This window comes from Silene latifolia, chromosome Y (genome assembly GCF_048544455.1).
Source record: "Silene latifolia isolate original U9 population chromosome Y, ASM4854445v1, whole genome shotgun sequence".
Taxonomy (NCBI): domain Eukaryota; kingdom Viridiplantae; phylum Streptophyta; class Magnoliopsida; order Caryophyllales; family Caryophyllaceae; genus Silene; species Silene latifolia.
This window is the reverse complement of record NC_133538.1, coordinates 249448064-249467505: the sequence shown is the minus strand read 5'-3', so window position 1 is coordinate 249467505 and position 19442 is coordinate 249448064. Positions and strand designations below refer to the sequence as shown.

Genomic DNA, 19442 nt, shown 5'->3' with positions numbered 1-19442 from the left:
TAAATTCATTCAACGATTCATTCAACAAAAGAAAAGCATCAACTAAAAAATTTAAATATGCAAGACATAATTCTTTAACTATGTTGATTAATTTTATCCAAACCACCTATTTAAATTATTAAATTAAGTGACAATTCCTCAATTAATCACATTAATCTCAATCTTAATTCATATTAAAATTGTAATATGAATTTGATCCATCAATATTTTAAACTGCTTTAAAATAATTAGGTATCTTTAAAATTGCGAACCGTTTCACAACAATTAATCATACATTGAAATGTATAATTATAATTATTAGCCAAAAACAACAAAAAAAAAAAATTTTTATAAAAGTTCTCGTCAATGCAGCAAAAAAAACAAAACAACCCGTTTTTTTTTTCTTTCTTCACGGTTTTTCTGTAAAAACCGAAACAAAAAACAAAAAACATTTTTTTTTTTAAATCTGTCCATACGTGAACAGTAACAGAAACAGAAGAAAAAAAAATTTCCACGGCTAAAAAAAAAATTAAAACAGCCTTCCCTATTTTTTTTAAAAATCGGCATTATGCCCTAAATTATCAAAAACATGATTATTGATGAACAAAATCACTTATTGTTGCTATTAACAAGATTGGCATATTCGTCTTATAATTTAAACATGTAAATTTATGAAACATGATTCTAAACAACACTTTAGAACCATTTATGCCAAAAACAATATAGCAAAAAAACAATTTATCATCAATAAAACTAAGCAATTCCATTTACATATCAATTTAAATTTTATTAAATCAACATATCTACAAATTCATTATATTATCATTTTAACCTATTAAAACAATAATATTAATAAATCAAATGGAATCAAAACAACAAAAGAAGAACAAAAGCGGCTGGAAAAAAAAAAACAATTCGGCATAAAAAAAAATTTTCAGCCGTGTGCCCCTTTTTTTTTCCGAAACCCTAAAATTTTTTACATTCAATTTTACGAAAATCATCAAAATAAATTCCTGGCCTTGGCTCTGATACCACTTGTGGGATTTATCTGTATGCATCCCTTTAAATTTAAGGACTATAACGAATATATCATGATGAATGCTAGTCATAAAACTAAATTGCATAAACAAAACGTAAAGGATTAAGCAATAAACCTTCGGTCCTAGCAAATTCGGCCTATGAAAAATATCGCAATGATATTCGCCTATTAGTTGCACCCAAGACGATATGAGAAATGCCCTTAACTTGTTGCTAGAATCGATCCCCAAATTTCAGTAAATTAATTAGAGTTTTTGTATTTTGTGTTTTTAGATGAGAGGCAAGAATGGGAAAATGAATTAGGGTAGAAAAATGATCTCCCCTCTCCTCTTATGTAAACCGAATAAGAGTTAAATGAGGGAGATATTTTTCTCCAAAATTTCGGCCCAAATCCGAAATTAATAAGGAGTATAATTTCCTTATTTTTGGTTATTCCGAAAATGTATAAAATGTGTTAAATATAAATTGTCATCTAGTGAGGATCGATTCCATAACCTCTTGGTTTGAGTACCCTTACTATTACCACTATGACACATTCATCTTGTTGATTAAATATAACCGATTACATTTAATTACGAATTAACATATTAATTCGTCCAAGCTTACATCATATACATTAATTAAATATAACTTATTATATTCAATTTACGAATTGACAGTTAATTCGTCTCAACTAATATTATTTAATCGGCATTAAATAACCGTCTCATCAACACATTGACTAACTGTTTAGTCATATAAGGCATCAATGTGATTACATTTCCATAACCACATCTCTCAAACACATCCTATAGGTGTGACCTTTAGGGACCAGTTGATCACCGCCATCTGTATGATAATAACGTCAAACTCTCTAGCAAGCCAACGGTTATTAGGTAATCGTTAATCAATTGATTAAAATACGAAGTATACCCTTGTGAACCTGTAAGAGATTTACAAATGTTATCACACTAATTTGTGGAGGACACAAGCTCCAACAAACAATTGATAAAAGAGACTAGGGTGTCATGAGTTCATAGGGGATGCATGGGAATTGATCATACAAACATATTCTCAAATTATAAGCAAGCAATTATTATTGTGATGGATCGAGTTGGTTTATATCTTACAATCCTAGGAAGGTTTGGGTTCTGGAGCCGAATCGATTAGATTGTACAACACCTACAAGTCGACTTAATCCTCCCTACTCAACTATATGCATGGTCTAATGAGACTCGAGTTGGTTTATGTCTTACAAGTCTCATTGAAAAGGTAAGTGATGGGTAAAAAATGCAAGGATTCATAGGCTCGCATTTCATCAAACATAACATGTGCATAAGTTGAGATCACAACAAGCAAGCAAATAAATTATGAAAACATATTAAATTAAGCATGAATCATCCCCATGTTGGTTTTCCCTAATTACCCATTAACCCTAGTTAAGGAAACTACTCGCTCATTATCAAGTTTAGCATGTTAATAAGGTTGTCAATCACATTAACAAAGCAAAACATTATGAATAAATGAAGATGATTAACAATAATTAAAAGAGGATTAAGAGGATTATACCTACTAATGATTCCAAAATAAAGCAAATAATAATAGAAGTACTTGATGATTGATTGGAAGGTTGTCAATCTCCCAATAATAACCCAAATAATCTTCAATTACCCAAAATGAAAGATGAACAAGAGAGAGATTAAGGAAATGAGATTTGTATTAAGACTTGATTAAAAGTTGATTACAAGATTAAGAAGAGATTAGAATGATATAAACTACACTAGAGATTGATAAGAAGAACATGATTATCTAATTAGACTAATGGGGTATTTATAGTGGGGATTAGGTACACAAATTAGGGTTTACTAAGGACTTAAATGACGATTAAGTCTCTGAGGAATCGCTCCTCTCAAAAGAGATGCCAGTCTCCTTTTTGCCAGTCTTTCCGAAATATGCGCATCCTTCATGGAACAAGAAGAAAAGAAAGTTGTTGTAACATAATCCGAGCGTCTAAGGCATCGGGACGAGCGGATTCCTTGGCCGGACGCTCGGATTCTGGCCGTCTTGGAAGAGCGTCCCGAGGGTCAAGCCGCTCGGATTCTGGGTCAGTTTTCTTCTTTTCTTCCTCCTTCTTCCAACAATCCTTGGGGATCTTGTCGGAGATGCAAGGATCTTTCCTCATCATTGCCCATATACTATAATATGTACAAAGGCCTTCTAGTCTTGTCTTCTCTTTGATGCTTGGTCATTGAATTCAATCAATTTAGCTCTATTTTGCCATGAAAATGCAAGGTTTTCACTCCTTTCCTACCAAGGGAACAAAACCTCAAAGAATATGCAAAACAAAGGACTAAAGATAATAAATGACCTAAATATGCACTAAAAAGCATGGGAACAAGGCTAATTCGGGGACTAAATATGCTCAAATAATGGTAACATCAAATATCCCCAAACTGAACCTTTGCTCGTCCCGAGTAAAGAGGTGACAAAAACTAGGACCGTTATTTAAACTAACCTAATAGCATAGCCGATATGAGACAATTAGCGGGTCTCACTCCGCCCCTTCAACTCACAACAAGACAACCATGAGGTAGGATGCCTTCTTGCAAGGCAAGGTGGGTCATGCCAAAATGGCGACACATCCAAACATTAAAGCACACAAAATCAAGTAATGGATGCATCTACAAAAGAATAGCCACTTTCCTCATCTAAGTGGCGGAAATTATCTACAAGGGAAGCAATTCAAGGGTACACACTCCTTCATAGATATGGTTTATTCAAACTACTAAGCCTAGAAGGATACCAATAAATCACCTCCAAATTGTGTCAAGCTAGGGTACCTTTGTCCTCAATCGTTAAATGCTTTTGTCAAGAATAGACTCCCTATGGTGTTAGAAACACTGGAGGATCGCGGAATTCCCCTTCTTGCCTAGACAAGAAGAAGGGCCGTCCCCTCTCTACCATGCACAAAAATGGATACGATGGATAAAGGGATCAATAGATAGTTGAGTTTAATTTGGGAGTTTGCATTTGTTTTTTATTTTTCCCCCCAATTTCTTGTGGCATATAACATTTGAGAACACTTTCTTTTGCCATTTCTTTTTATTTTTGGCATTTCAACACTTGACAACTTTTCAACTTTTTGTATTTTTTCTTTTGAACATTTTCAAAGTCACCCCAATTAGTAACGAGGGTGCCTTATTTTTGAAGCATAGGAGTTTTCATTTTTGTTACTCTTCTTTTCTTTTGATGCATTTGCAAACTTTTTGACTTTTCATTTCGTTTTTTTTAACTCAAATTTTGAACAATTTTTGTGCCCATTCCCTTTGATGACAAAATGTATGGTAGAATATGGATGAATGATGGTTGCATGGTTTCAAGGCTCACCTTGGAATAAACGGTAGCCAAGGAGTTATCACACCACAAAGTACTCTTAACTAGGCCTTAATCCATGGGTCAAAGGATACTAGCATGACACATCCAAGGGTGTTTTACAAGTATTCTAACAAGAAAAGTCTTAAGAAGAAAAAGCATCTACTAGGGCCTATATACACTTGTCAAGCTTCCCAAGTAGACGGTTTCACAAAATTTTTCTAACATGCAAACTACATGCCATGATGCAACTAACATATATACATCCTAATGCATATGATTCTACCAACTAATATGCCAATTAATCTAAATGCAAGTCCTAAATTCACATTGTTTTTACCGCATCAATCAAAATAAAGCCACATACTCATTAACATAAAGAGGAAAAAAGAGATTGGAAAGATCATACCATGCGGTCTTCAATATCCTCATGTCTCGGATGTGGCGTAGTCGATCAATGTGAACAAGGATGAACAAACACAATATATACAAACAATATATACAAGACTACACTACAAAGGAAATGAACATGTTTTTGTATTTTTCAATTTTTCAATTTTTTCGATTTTTCGAAATTTTTTGATTTTTTTGGATTTTGGAATAAAAGTCAAGTTAGAATTTTTCATCCCCACACTAGTATGGGCATTGTCCTCAATGGCCAATACGATAGGAAATTATGCAAGTTGATGCATGATTTCTAAACTAAATGCAAGCTATACTAAGCTACACAACATGATGCATGGGTTTTTGTTATAGCGAAGAGCGTAATTTAGATTACCTCCCGATACATATGCATGTACTTCCCCAAACCAAAATAGACATTATTTCTAATGTCTTGAATTTCAGGGCAGTTCATGTACACGGAACGCAATGCATGAAACTACAAATTGTCATTTTGGATTTTTATGTGGGAACAATAAAAAGAACACCTTAATGGAGCCAAGGTGCTAGTCCTCCATATTGCTAGGACTCTCAAGACTATGATCAAGATAAAGAAAATAAAAGAAGTAGACAAACCATAAGAGTGTAGGAGCCTCCAAGGTTTGCTAATCCTCCATCATATCATCATTATCATCATTTTCCTCCATAGAAGTGGAATCATCTCCACTCCCGCTTTCACTTCCTTGCTCTTCCTCACTTTCTTCTCCTTCCTCATCTTGAGCTTCTTCTTCTTCAACATTCTCTTCAACCTCTTGTTCTTCACCTACCTCTTCATCACCACCCACATCATTGACAACCTCATCATCAACATTCTCCTCTTCACCCGGTCTTTCACCACTAGATGTGCTTGGAAATAAAATCTCCCTATCCGCCCAACTAGGCAAAGGACATGATGGATCAAGTAGTCCTTGCCTAGCTAAATGAAGGAGAGGCGGATATTGGGCCTTGTAGGCATCCACTCGATCATTATAGGCTTGTTGGTGCATTTCTCTCATGAGTAGGTTCATGTAATCATTTCCTACTTCAACAACCTTGGGTTTGAACTCTTGATATTTGAATAGGTAGGGTGGTGTGACAATGGAGGAGGAGGGCTCTTCGATCTCGCCTCTTTGTTGATGAATGATATACTCGGCTTCCTTGGAGAGTGGAAGAAGGTAGTTTGTTTGGTGAACACTCAATCGGCAAATCTTTGAAGGCAAGGTGAAGAATCTAGCTTCATTGGTTAGCCACCCATAGTTGGTGTCAAGAGAATCATACTTGACCCACTTAAACTTGTTAATCATGGCGTCCATATCAATGAGATGACCTCATTTGACCGCCACATAAGTTTTGTCTTTTTTGAAATTTGGGTCAAAGTGCTTGGCCAAATAGGTAACTAGTCCTTCATTCACAATAAAAGTGGTGCCCTCTTTACCACAATCGACATTAAGCCATCTTTCAACCAAAAGTCTTAGAGCATTATATGGCTTGGTATATTTCCTTCCTATGTTCAAGGCCGACTCAAGAAGAACAAAATCGAGCTTGGTAAGATGATTAGTGCCATTTCTTGCTATCAAAGTATTTCCAATGACCTTGTGCCACACTCTAATGCCCGAATCGTGGACTAATAGAGCACGACATGCATGAAAGCTCACAAATTTCTTTCCGGAAATTGCCTCCCAAAGAGGAGCGGGGTCATACTTTTCGGGGATCTTCTGATAATACGGTGTATCACTAAGGCCTATTATCTTACTCAAAACATCAAAGGTGATGCGTCTATTCACATTTGCAAGACGAAACTCGATGTATTCTCTAGTCTCCACCTTAGTAACTTTCAATGAACTTATGAATTCCAAGGTGAGGGAGGGGTATGTCAATTCTCTCATGGTAAACAATTTACCCAATCTCATGGCCTCAAAGAAGGCTTTGGTTTGTTCAAGAACACCCAACTTTGTCAAGGCATTTTCACAAATAAATTTTGTAGGCATAATGGTCTTCTTAGCAAAATGGACAAATTTATCCCTATGAGAATCGGAAGTGAAAATTACCTCCGGATAATTAGATAATTGCTCAATGACCGGAGTTGTTGTTGTTGTTGCTTCCATAGGGGGATCTTGTTGTTGAATTTCCAAATTTATATTAGAAACTACCAAAGCCTTTGAAGCTTTCTTTGCTTGAAGAAGTTGTTGCCTTTTTTAAAGTGTCTTTGCTTTAAGTGGCTTTATTGCTCCTTTAGTTCTTGCCATTGTTGATTACACCAAAGAAAGATTGAAATCTCCAATTTCTAGCTATACCCAAATCGATTCAAGATAAAAGGATGTTGCTTTGTATCTCAAAAATCGATTCAAAAGTTGAAGATTTTGGTGTTTGAATCAATTGATTTTATAAAAGGAGTGATTAATTTTTGTTGTGAGGAAGTTTTGATTTGATTTTGTTGAATTTGGTTGAGGAAATCTTGTTTTTAGTGATGGAGAGGATGAGGGTTTTGGGGTTTATGGGTAGTGTTTGAATGTTGAAAGAATGAAATGAATGAGGGAAGGGGGTTTAAAATACCCGTAATTTTCAAAGCAGCAGGGGAAGACGAGCGGCATGGGGCACGGGACGCTCGGATTCTTCATAAATAAGCTTCAGGAAAACTCCCCACAAGACGAGCATCTTTCCGGGAAGACGAGCGGATTCTCCAATGTGGGACGAGCGTCTTTTCTTAAAGACGAGCGGATTCTGTTACAGGAACTTTTCTTAAAGTGTTGCAGTAAAAAGACGAGTGGATTCTCCTTAAGACGGGCGTCCAGAATCAGACGAGCGTCTTCTCAGGTGGGACGCTCGGATTCTATTACAGACCAAATTTTTGATTTTTGCAGCTCAACAAGACGAACAGATTCCTCCTCAGATGCTCGGATTCCTGCAAGACGAGCGGATTACCCATTAAGCCGCTCGAATTCTTCTTGGACTACACGGATTCAGGTCCATCCGTGCACTGTATAATAACCCGTTTCATTTCCATTCTTCAAATCTCGTGTTCTTCATTGTAGGGGCACTACAAAGGCATGAATAGCCTAAGCAATTGCTATCCCCACACTAAGTTAAATCACTATACATCAATAAAATCATTAGTCCCTCCCTCACTTCTCTCAAAAATGATGAATATCTTGATCAAGGCACAAAAATATAAATCCAAAAATGACAAAAATGCAATGTAAAATTAAAATGCAAGTTAGGGAGTTAGAATATTTACAAATGGTGGTTTGGAGAGGACTCCACCAAACTCTCATCCTTAGTGAGATGTCATGGGGGCATGTTCAAGGTGTTGTTGATGTTACTCAACACCTTGAAGAAGTAGTCGAAAGCTTGTTCATTGTCATGATAAAGATCCTCAATAGATCTTTGCACTTGTTGTTCTCCATGATGGTATTGGTTCATAGCATTACCAATGTAGGGATTGAATATCCCTTCGAACTCATCATCCCAAAGACCGCAAACTTCATCTACTTGATCATTAAAAATCTCTTGAGTTGATAGAGACAACTCTCCTCCTTTCTTGTTTTGGCCAATGAGGCCATCCTCTTCACTTATCATGGGTGAGCTTTTAAAGCTCTCTTTGTTGCTATTCTCTTGCTCTTTGAATGGAGCATCATCAACTTTGTTTTTCCATTGGAATTCCGACTTCTTCCTATCATCCTTCCGGCTATAGTGATCAACCATAAAGCATGGTTCATGCAAACGGGGAGCTCTCATGGTCTTGTCAAGATTGAAAGTTATGCTCTCGTCTCCCACTTCTAGAGTAAGCTCTCCGTGCTTCACATCTATTACCGCACCCGCGGTGTGCAAGAAAGGTCTACCTAGAATGATAGAAATATTGGAGTCTTCTTCCATGTCAACAATGACAAAGTCCACCGGGATGAAAAATTTCCCAACTCTTATGGGAACATCTTCCCATATCCCTAACGGTGTCTTCGTCGATCTATCGGCCATTTGGAGTGTGATGTTGGTACATTTAAGCTCTCCCATCCCTAACCTTTTACTCACCGAATACGGCATAACACTCACACTAGCCCCTAGATCACATAAGGCCTTGTTAATCGTGGTGTCGCCAATGGTACACGGTATTGAGAAGCTTCCCGGATCTTTAAGTTTCGGAGGTGAACTCCCTTGAAGGATTGCACTACTCACCTTAGTGAAGGCGGTAGTTTCAAGCTTTCGGATCAACTTCTTTTTCGTAAGGATGTCCTTCATGTACTTTGCATAGGCCGGCACGTGATTGATTAATTCCGTGAAAGGAATCGAGACTTCCAAGTTCTTGACAATTTCCATGAATTTCCCAAGTTGATCATCAAATTTGGGCTTAGCTTGACGACTTGGAAAAGGAAGTCTAATCACAATGGGTTCCTTCTCCTTGGCCTTGTCTTCACTTTTCTTTGAAACTTCTTCTTTTGTTAGTTCTCCTTCCTTGGAGTTTTGCACGATTTCCTCTTTGTCACTAGCTTCCACAACTTCATCCTCAACTTGCTTCTTCGGTCCTTCATATCTCGTACCACTCCTCAAGTGAATGGCACTAACCGTTTCATGTCTTGGTGGATTACCTTGAGGTGGTAATTGCCACTTTTGTCTTTGAGTACTTGAAGATGCTAGTTGGGTTAATTGAGTTTCCAACATTTTGGTGTGGGCTAGGATGTTGTTGATGGTGATGTCCTTTGCTTGACGATCCTTTTACATTTGAGTGAAAAACTCTTGTTGATTCTTTTGCATTTGGAGGACCGCTTTTTGAACATCAAAACCTTGGTCATTTTCTTGATTGTATGGAGTTTGGTTTTGGTAACCTTGGTTTTGGTTGAAAAAGGGTCTTTGGTTTTGGTTTCTCATGGGAGGTGGGGTGTATGTTGGTTGAGGGTTTTGAACATTTTGGATTTTGTATGAGAGATTTGGGTGGAATTTGGTGTTTTCATTGTAATAATTTGAATAGGGGGTACCATTCTTATATGCTTGAAAAGCATTCACTTTCTCACTAGTGCCCCGACATTCACTTTGGTCATGTCCCAAGGTTCCACAATTCTCACATATCCCACTCGGGATTGATGAAGATGCCGTCATGGCATTGACATATTGCTTTGGAGATTTTGAGGCTTCTTCAAGTCTAGCCATAGCCTTCTCAAATTTCAAGTTAATGGTGTCAATATGAGTACTAAGTTGAGCACCTAATTGAGTAATAGAGTCCATCCATGCTTTCCTCCTCTAATAGCTTTGCGAGGTCTACTATATTGTGAATTATGGACCGCCATTTCCTCAATCTTGTTCCAAGTTTGATTATTGTCAACTTCTGTGAACATACCATTTGATCCCATGTTGAGAATGTTTCTTAAGTCTTCATAAAGACCATTCCAAAATTGTTGTACCAAGAACCACTCGCTAAGTCCATGATGAGGACATGAGCGACAAATTCCTTTGAACCGCTCCCAAGCTTCATACAAAGATTCTTCATCCCTTTGCTTAAAACCCGTAATTTGAGCTCTTAGCATGTTAGTCTTTTCCGGAGGGTAGAATTTTTTGTAGAAAGATAGAGCCAACTTCTTCCATGAGTCAATTCCAACAGTAGTCTTATCCATGCCTTTCAACCATTGTTTTGCGGTGCCGATTAGAGAAAAAGGAAATAAGACCCATCGAATTTGGTCTTGAGTTACACCGGTTTGTGAAATCGCATCACAATAGTAACAAAAAGTCTCCATGTGAGAGTGAGGGTCTTCACTAGGCATCCCCCCAAATTGGCTTCTTTCGACTAATTGGATAAATGTGGATTTAGCAAAAAAATTCCGGTTAAGTGTTGTGGTGTGGGAGTACCATTGGCTAGGTTCTCCTTGGTTGGTACGGAATGTGATGAAAATTTAGGCATTGTGGGTTGATTTTGTGTTGGATTTTGTGTTGGGTTCTCCTCACCTTCTCTTGCAAAAGGGTTGACGAACTCAATAGTGTTTGGTTGAATATCTACAACCTCACCAATACCTCTCAAAGTACCTCTAGCAAGTCTTCTATTGTTTGACAAAGTCCTTTCAATTTCGTGATCAATGGGTAACAAGTTACCTTGTGATCTTCTAGACATGCAAAATATCAAACAACTCGAAAATAATTAGAACAAACCTTGAGAAGTTTTACTTCCCCAAGGCAAATAAAGACACAACTAATAACAATCTAAGAAAATCTAAATCAAGTTAACACCGTCCCCGGCAACGGCGCCATTTTTGGTCGGACCCTCTCGGGCTATGTTTCGGTTACTTGTCGTTAGGAGCACCTAGACCAAAACAATATTTATATCTCCACAAACAACTCTACTATTAGTAAAGAGGTAAGTAAAGGTCGGATCCCAAGGGACGGGTATTGAAGTAAGATTTTCGATTGCAAGTAGTGGTGTCTAGGGGTGTCACAATTTGGGGTTTGAAGTAGAAGAACACTAAACTAAATAGCAATAAAAGTAAACAAGCAATATGATTAAAAAGGGATGTAAACAATTGATAAAAGGCACTAGGGTGTCATGGGTTCATAGGGGATTCATGGAAATTGATCATACAAACATATTCTCAAATTATAAGCAAGCGATTATTATTTTGATGGATCGAGTTTGTTTATATCTTACAATCCTAGGAAGGTTTGGGTCCCGGAGCCGAATCGATTAGATTGTACAACACCTACAAGTCGACTTAATTCTCCCTACTCAACTATAGGCATGGTCTAATGAGACTCGAGTTGGTTTATATCTTACAAGTCTCATTGAAAAGGTAAGTGATGGGTAAAAAATGCAAGGATTCATAGGCTCGCATTTCATCAAACATAACATGTGCATAAGTTGAGATCACATCAAGCAAGCAAATAAATTATGAAAACATATTAAATTAAGCATGAATCATCCCCCATGTTGGTTTCCCCTAATTACCCATTAACCCTAGTTAAGGAAACTACTCACTCATTATCAAGTTTAGCATGTTAATAAGGTTGTCAATCACATTAACAAAGCAAAACATGATGAATAAATGAAGATGATTAACAATAATTAAAAAGGGGTTAAGAAGATTATACCTACTAATGATTCCAAAATAAAGCAAAGAATAATAGAAGTACTTGATGATTGATTGGAAGGTTGTCAATCTCCCAATAATAACCCAAATAATTTTCAATTACCCAAAATGAAAGATGAACAAGAGAGATATTAAGGAAATGAGATTTGTATTAAGACTTGATTAAAAGTTGATTACAAGATTAAGAAGAGATTAGAATGATATAAACTACACTAGAGATTGATAAGAAGAACATGATTATCTAATTAGACTAATGGGGTATTTATAGTGGGGATTAGGTACACAAATTAGGGTTTACTAAGGGCTTAAATGACGATTAAGTCCTTGAGGAATCGCTCCTCTCAAAAGAGATGTCGGTCTCCTTTTTGTCGGTCTTTCCGAAATATGCGCATCCTTCAGGGAATAAGAAGAAAACGAAAGTTGTAACACAATCCGAGCGTCCAAGGCATCGGGACGAGCGGATTGCCTGGCTGCTGGACGAGCGGATTCCTTGGCCAGACGCTCAGATTCTGGCCGTCTTGTACGAGCGTCCCGAGGGTCAAGCCGCTCAGATTCTGGGTCAGTTTTCTTCTTTTCTTCCTCCTTCTTCCAACAATCTTCGGGGATCTTGTCGGAGATGCAAGGATCATTCCTCATCATTGCCCATCTACTATAATATGTACAAAGGCCTTCTAATCTTGTCTTCTCTTTGATGCTTGGTCATTGAATTCAATCAATTTAGCTCTATTTTGCCATGAAAATGCAAGGTTTGCACTCCTTTCCTACCAAGGGAACAAAACCTCAAAGAATATGCAAAACAAAGGACTAAAGATAATAAATAACCTAAATATGCACTAAAAAGCATGGGAACAAGGCTAATTCGGGGACTAAATATGCTCAAATAATGGTCACATCAGTAACATTCCGTTTGATGGTTGATCTTGCTTGGTAATTTGTCTTGATATTGGATTCGCTAGTGGATAATATGTTAGTGAGACGGAGCTAGCGACGTTGGTGGAAGGTATTCAGTAGTGTATGGAGTTAGTTGGTCCGGACGATGTCGTCACTCATCCAATCAAACACATTTATAATACTCAACAAACTACTAGTTAGCGGTAAGTCGAGGTCGATCCATGGGACGGTGTGCTTTGGGTTCTAAGTCTATCTATCTCAATTTATGCTAGTGTCACAATTTGTTTGGGGTTTGTAGTTGTGTCTAGACTAATGCAAGCAATAAAGTAGAACGAGCAATAAAAGGAAAGATGTAAACAATTGATTAAAAGTGCTAGGATATCATGGGGTTATGGGGGATTTATGGTGTTGATCATACAAACATGTTTACAAGGTTGCAAGCAATTAATGTTGTGGAGGAACCGAGTTGGGTTATATCTTACGGTTCTTAGGAAGAGTTGGGTCCCGGAGCCGAATCGATTAGATTGTACAACACCTACAAGTCGACTTACTTTCCTCCTAATCAACTTCTATGCATGGTCTAACAAGACTCGAGTTGGTTTAAATCTTACGAGTCAAGTTGAGTAGATAAGAGATGGTAAAAATGCAAGGATTCATAGGCTTAGCATTTCATCAAACATAACATGTGCATAAAGTTGACATCACAACAAGCAAGCAATTTAATCATGTGAACATATTAGATTAAGCATGAATCAATCCCATGTTGGTTTCCCCTAGTTACCCACTAATCCTAGCTAAAGGACTACTCACTCATTATCATGGGAAACATGTCATTAATGGTGTCAATCATCACAACAAGTATAAACATGATAATAGAATGAGGAAATAAACAATAAAGAGTAAAGAGTAAAGGATTTATACCAAACTTGAGATGATCCAAATAATAAAGCAAAGAATAATAGAAGAAACTTGATGATTGATGGAAGGTTGTCAATCTCCCAATAATAACCCAATAATCTTCAATTACCCAATGATAAACTTGAACAATAATTAAGAAGAGATTAATGTGTAATTTGTGGAATGATTAAAGAGTAATCTATTCTAATCTACTCCTAATCTAATCTAAAGAAGGATTTTTCTAGCTAAAAAGATGTTGAAAGGATTATTACAAATGGGGTATTTATAGTGGAAATTAGGTGGATGCATTAGGGTTAACTAAGGGCTAAACTAGTAATTACACTTTTGAGATTTGAGCAGGGAGAAGCCGGTATTTTTCGAAGGAAGGGCGTCTTTCACGGGGCTTGAAGAACACGAAAATTGCTGTAAAGGAATCCGGGCGGATTGGTGTCGGGACGGGCGGATTCTGTTGATGAAAGACGAGCGGATTCCACGGAATCCGGGCGGATTCTGGCGGGGCAATCCGAGCGTCTTTGGTGGAAATCCGCTCGGATTGTGTTGTGAGGAGACGGGCGGATTGGAGACAATCCGCTCGGATTGTTCTTCAGCAATAATACTTCTTCTTTTCTTCCCTTTTGTTCACTTCCATTTTATTCTTGTGGGATTGATCTTTAGTCCTTGCTTCCTCTTCATACTAGTCCATCTAGTATCGTTAAGTAACTTCCGAGTACGCACGAAAGACGGGAATTTCCGCCTTATTGTCTCCTTTTCTACAAAACATATGAAATGCGATAGAAAAGCAAATAGGAAGGTTTTGACGGATAAAATGGCCATAGAATGTTATAATAGTATGCAAAATAGGCTCAATTAGGGGACTAAATGTGCGCAATTAATGGTCACATCAAATATCCCCAAACCGAACCTTTAATCGTCCCGAGTAAAGAGGTGACAAAAACTAGACCTTTATTTAAACTAACCTAATAATATAGCCGATATGAGACAATTAGCGGGTCTCACTCCGCCCCTTCAACTCACAACAAGACAACCATGAGGTAGGATGCTTTCTTGCAAGGCAAGGTGGGTCTTGCCAAAATGGCGACACATCCAAGCATTAAAGCACACAAAACAAGTAATGGATGCATCTACAAAAGAATAGCCACTTTCCTCATCTAAGTGGCGGAAATTATCTACAAGGGAAGCAATTCAAGGGTACACACTCCTTCATAGATACAATTTCTTCAAACTACTAAGCCTAGAAGGATACCAATAAATCACCTCCAAGTTGTGTCAAGCTAGGGTACCTTTGTCCTCAATCGTTAAATGCTTTTGTCAAGAGTAGACTCCCTATGGTGTTAGAAACACTGGAGGATCGCGGAATTCCCCCTCTTGCCTAGACAAGAAGAAGGGTCGTCCCCTCTCTACCATGCACAAAAATGGATACGATGGATAAAGGGATCGATAGATATTTGAGTTTCACTTTGGGAGTTTGCTTTTGTTTTTGTTTTTCCCCCCAATTTCTTGTGGCATATAACATTTGAGAACACTTTCTTTTGCCATTTCTTTTCATTTTTGGCTTTTCAACACATGACAACTTTTCGCTTTTCTTTTGAACATTTTTAAAGTCACCCCATATGTAGGGAGGGTGACTTATATTTGAAGCATAGGAGTTCTATTTTTGCTCCTCTTTTCATTTGATGCATTTTTGCAAACTTTCTTTCACTTTTCATTTCATTGAACTCAAATTTGAACAATTTCTTTTTGTGCCCATTTCCTTTTGTTGACAAAAATGTGGTAGAACATGGATGAATGATGGTTGCATGGTTTCAAGGGTCACCTTGGAATAAACGGTAGCCAAGGAGTTATCACACCACAAGGTACTCTCGACTAGGCCTTAATCCATGGGTCAAAGGATACTAGCATGACACATCCTAGGGTGTTTTACAAGTATTCTAACAAGCAAAGTCTTAAGAAGAAAAAGCATCTACTAGGGCCTATATACACTTGTCAAGCTTCCCAAGTAGACGGTTTCGCAAAATTTTTCTAACATGCAAACTACATGCCATGATGCAACTAACATATATACATCCTAATGCAAATGATTCTACCAACTAATATGTCATATAAACTAAATGCAAGTCCTAAGTTCACATTGTTATACCGCATCAATCAAAATAAAGCCACATAGTCATTAACATAAAGAGGAAAAAGGGAGATTGGAAAGATCATAACATGCGGTCTTCAATATCCTCATGTCTCGGATGTGGCGTAGTCAATCAATGTGAAAAAGGATGAACAGACACAATATATACAAAACAATATATACAAGTCTACACTACAAAGGAAATGAACTTGTTTTTGGATTTTTCAATTTTTCAAATTTTTATGGTTTTTAATTTTATGAAATTAAAGAACATATTTTTGTATTTTTCAAAAAATTTCAATTTTTATGCATGTTTGGAATATAAATTCTCATCCCCCACTTTATTTTGGACATTGTCCTCAATGTACATGTAGGAGTAGGAATGAAAAAGAAATACATGTTTTTGGATTTTTTGATTTTATGGAAATTGAATTACAAATGCAATGATATGATATGAATGAATGCATGCTCTAACTAAATGCAATTCTATATGACATATATAACAAATGAATGCAATCTAAACTATACTATATGATGCATGATTTCTAGTAAACTATGGTCACTTATGATCAAACCTCCCCAAACCGATTTAAACACTATTTCTAGTGTAGAAATGAATAGGTTTGGCCATTAGTGACAATGCATGAATTCTAGTCTACATGAAATTATCTATATGAATTATATTACAATGCAACTATACTATGAACTAACTAATGTAAATGCAATGTGAAATATAATACAAATGCATGCAAAAGCTACACTAAATGCAATGTATATACAAAAGAGAGAGAGGGAGAGATGGGTATCATACAAATGGAAGTGGTGAAGTAGGCCTCTTTCACTCGCCATCCTCATCTTGATCATAGCCATAACCATGAGAGCTTCCGGCTTGATCATATCCGGGTGCTTGGCCCCAATATCCTCCTTGGTCAAATCCTCCTCCTTGACCCGAGTACCCTCCACCTTGGCTAGAATGCCCTCCGTCTCCTCGACCCCAAGCTTGGTCCCCATAATTTGGGAACAAGAGCTCCGGTTGTGCCCAAGAGGGCTTAGGACCATCGGGGTCAATATACCCTTGTTGAGCCATGTTATAGTATTGGGGGTAGAGGGCCAAGTAGTTGTCTTCCCTCCCTTTATGCACCCCAAGGTCCACTCTATTCATGAGTGCCATCAAATCATTAATGCCCGGGTACCGGGATTGCGGCACAAAATCGGTATATGGAGTAGGGTATGGCGGGATAGGTACGTAGGAAGGTGGGCGAATAGGTACTCCCGGCCCTCCACGAGGTGGTTGACGGTGTGGCTCTTCCCTTTGAGGGGGATTATCAAGAATTTGGATATCAAGGAGGTAGCTTGGTGGAGGAGAGTATGGACTCAATCTTGGGTCAATGCCCGGTATCTTCCATCCTTCAAGGATCATTGAAGTGCATCCCTTGGTGTGCCACTCCACACTCCCATCTCGAGTGTAGTTACACCATCGGTGACTGTGGAAGATGGTGTGCTCATCAATCAAAGTCCTCCCCTGAAGAGGAGTATAGGTTCCTCGGGTATTGAACCCGAGACAAAGGTGGTGTGCCAAAATGGTAATTAGACCTCCCATCACGAAGGTTTTGAGTTGGGTGGTCCCTTGAGCAAAATCATGGAACCTAGTAAGTATCTCAAGTGGCGTATTAAAGTTATAACGCCTCACCGCTCGAACATTCAAATAGGACTCAAGAAAAGTTAAGTCGATGAGAGTACACCTATCTTGTTCGTACCTCCCATTGATGCAACCGGCTACAAAGTGTTCGGTGAATCGAATCACCGGATGTTGGATGGCAAAGGTATAGCAACGCTTTATATGGGTAAACTCCCTCCCGGAGATAGCCTTCCAAAGAAAGTCCACACCAAAATTATCGGGCTTTTCGGTATAGTCGGTGGGTACTTCAAGACCGAAAACATAGGCAAATTCCTCAAGAGAAAGAATATGGTCTAGGTTGCATAACCTAAACTCCATGCCCACATTGTTGTGGGTATCCGCCACAATGCGAAGGCTACTCAAGAATTCAAGGGTGAGACTAAGGTAAGTCTCTTCATGGGCATGGAAAAGTTTCCCAATGCCAAGGCCATTAAAGAACATCTCGGTAGGGTACCTTATCTTAAGGATTTCCAACACCCTAGTGTCTACAAATTGAGTAGGTTCGTACTTCTTACCTAGTAGCTCGACAAATTTTTGGCGGTGGTCGTCGGATTGAAAGAGCACCTCTTGAAAGCGGTTGAGTTGTTCAATGCCTCCCCTCATTAAGGGTTGGGAGCCCCTTGGTAGTGCTACCTCTCGTGGTGTTGAAGAGGTTGATCCCTTGCGCTTCTTCCCGATTGATTCAATCAATTTCTTGGCCTTTCCTTTGGTGTTTGTCAATGGTGCCATTTGGATGTTGGTGATGGGGGTGTTTTTTGAGGATTGGATGGTGATTTTGAGGATTGAGATGAGTGTTTTAGGGTTTGGTAAGGTGAGGAAATGAGGGAGAAAGGGGGTGATTATATAGAAGGAGTAGGGAATCCGAACGGATAAGGTTGGATCAAACCCGTTTTATCCGGAGGAACAGAACAATCCGAGCGGATTTCTGTCGGGACGGGCGGATTGTCGAAGAAAAAGACGGCCGTCTTTGCTAGAATCCGCTCGGATTCAAACACAGCAAACTTCCTCGGCTGAGAAGTGGGAAAAGTCGGGCGTATTGTGCCTAGGACGCGCGGCTTGATCGGGACGGGCGGATTATAAACAATCCGCACGGATTCTTTCACAGCTCAAAATCTTGCTTTTGGATGACACACGGGACGGGCGTCCCGTGAAGAAAACGGACGTATTGTCCAGGACGGGCGGATTTTCTTGAATCCGCACGGATTCTCCTTCAGTTTTAGCTTTTTCTTTTCCGTGGGTTTTGGTCGGGCGTCCTCCTCTCGATCCGGGCGTCTTCTGGTCTTTTCCTTCTTTTTCTTCCTTTTTTCGTGAAATAACGCACCCCTTCTCACCAATTTTCTCTTTTTCCTTATCTTTTTCTGAAATTTGCTCATGAAACATGTAAGATGACTCTCTCTCTCTTCTCTCTCATGCAAGAAATTAAATGCAAATGGAAATGTACAATATTATACAAAATAAAGGGGTCCAAGAAATATCTTACAAATGGTGGTTTGAGATAGGACTCCACCAAACTAGTTCAATTTTAAATTCTTATCCATAGAGCTCAAAGCTCTTAATAAAAGATCAAAAGCTTGTGAACAAGCTCCAAATAAGCACAAGTATGGGTTGCTCAATTTGAATATGAAATTTGGCCAAGGAGGCTTGTAGAATGTTCTTTTTCTTGCCTTCTCCTTAGCGTTAGAGCTTTCCCGATGCTTCAAATAAATAAACCCATGATTCTTGTCAACACTAAGCATGAAGTGTGGTTCATTTTCATCCGTGGACTTCCACTTACCAACTTCTTCTTCAATTTTGGTGATGATGATAGCATTTCGATTTTTCAACCCTTCCAAGGTAAAAGGAGAATTTTCATGACTTTGATGATTGGATACCATAGGAGTTGAGATTGCGGGTGCCAAATCTTCACAAGTAGCCTCACGAGCAATTTTCTCTTTGAGCTTTTTCACCAAGTAGCTCTTGTAAGAAACTTTGGCCTTTTGAAGAAGGT

The 19442-nt window shown here is 38.2% G+C and overlaps 1 non-coding gene across 1 annotated transcript; it reads left to right on the top strand.

Moving 5' to 3' along the window:
* Window positions 1-10194: 10194 nt before the first annotated feature.
* Window positions 10195-10301, top strand: LOC141636699 (small nucleolar RNA R71). The gene has a single exon (XR_012541295.1). It is a non-coding gene; the product is annotated as a small nucleolar RNA R71 (small nucleolar RNA).
* Window positions 10302-19442: the final 9141 nt, after the last annotated feature.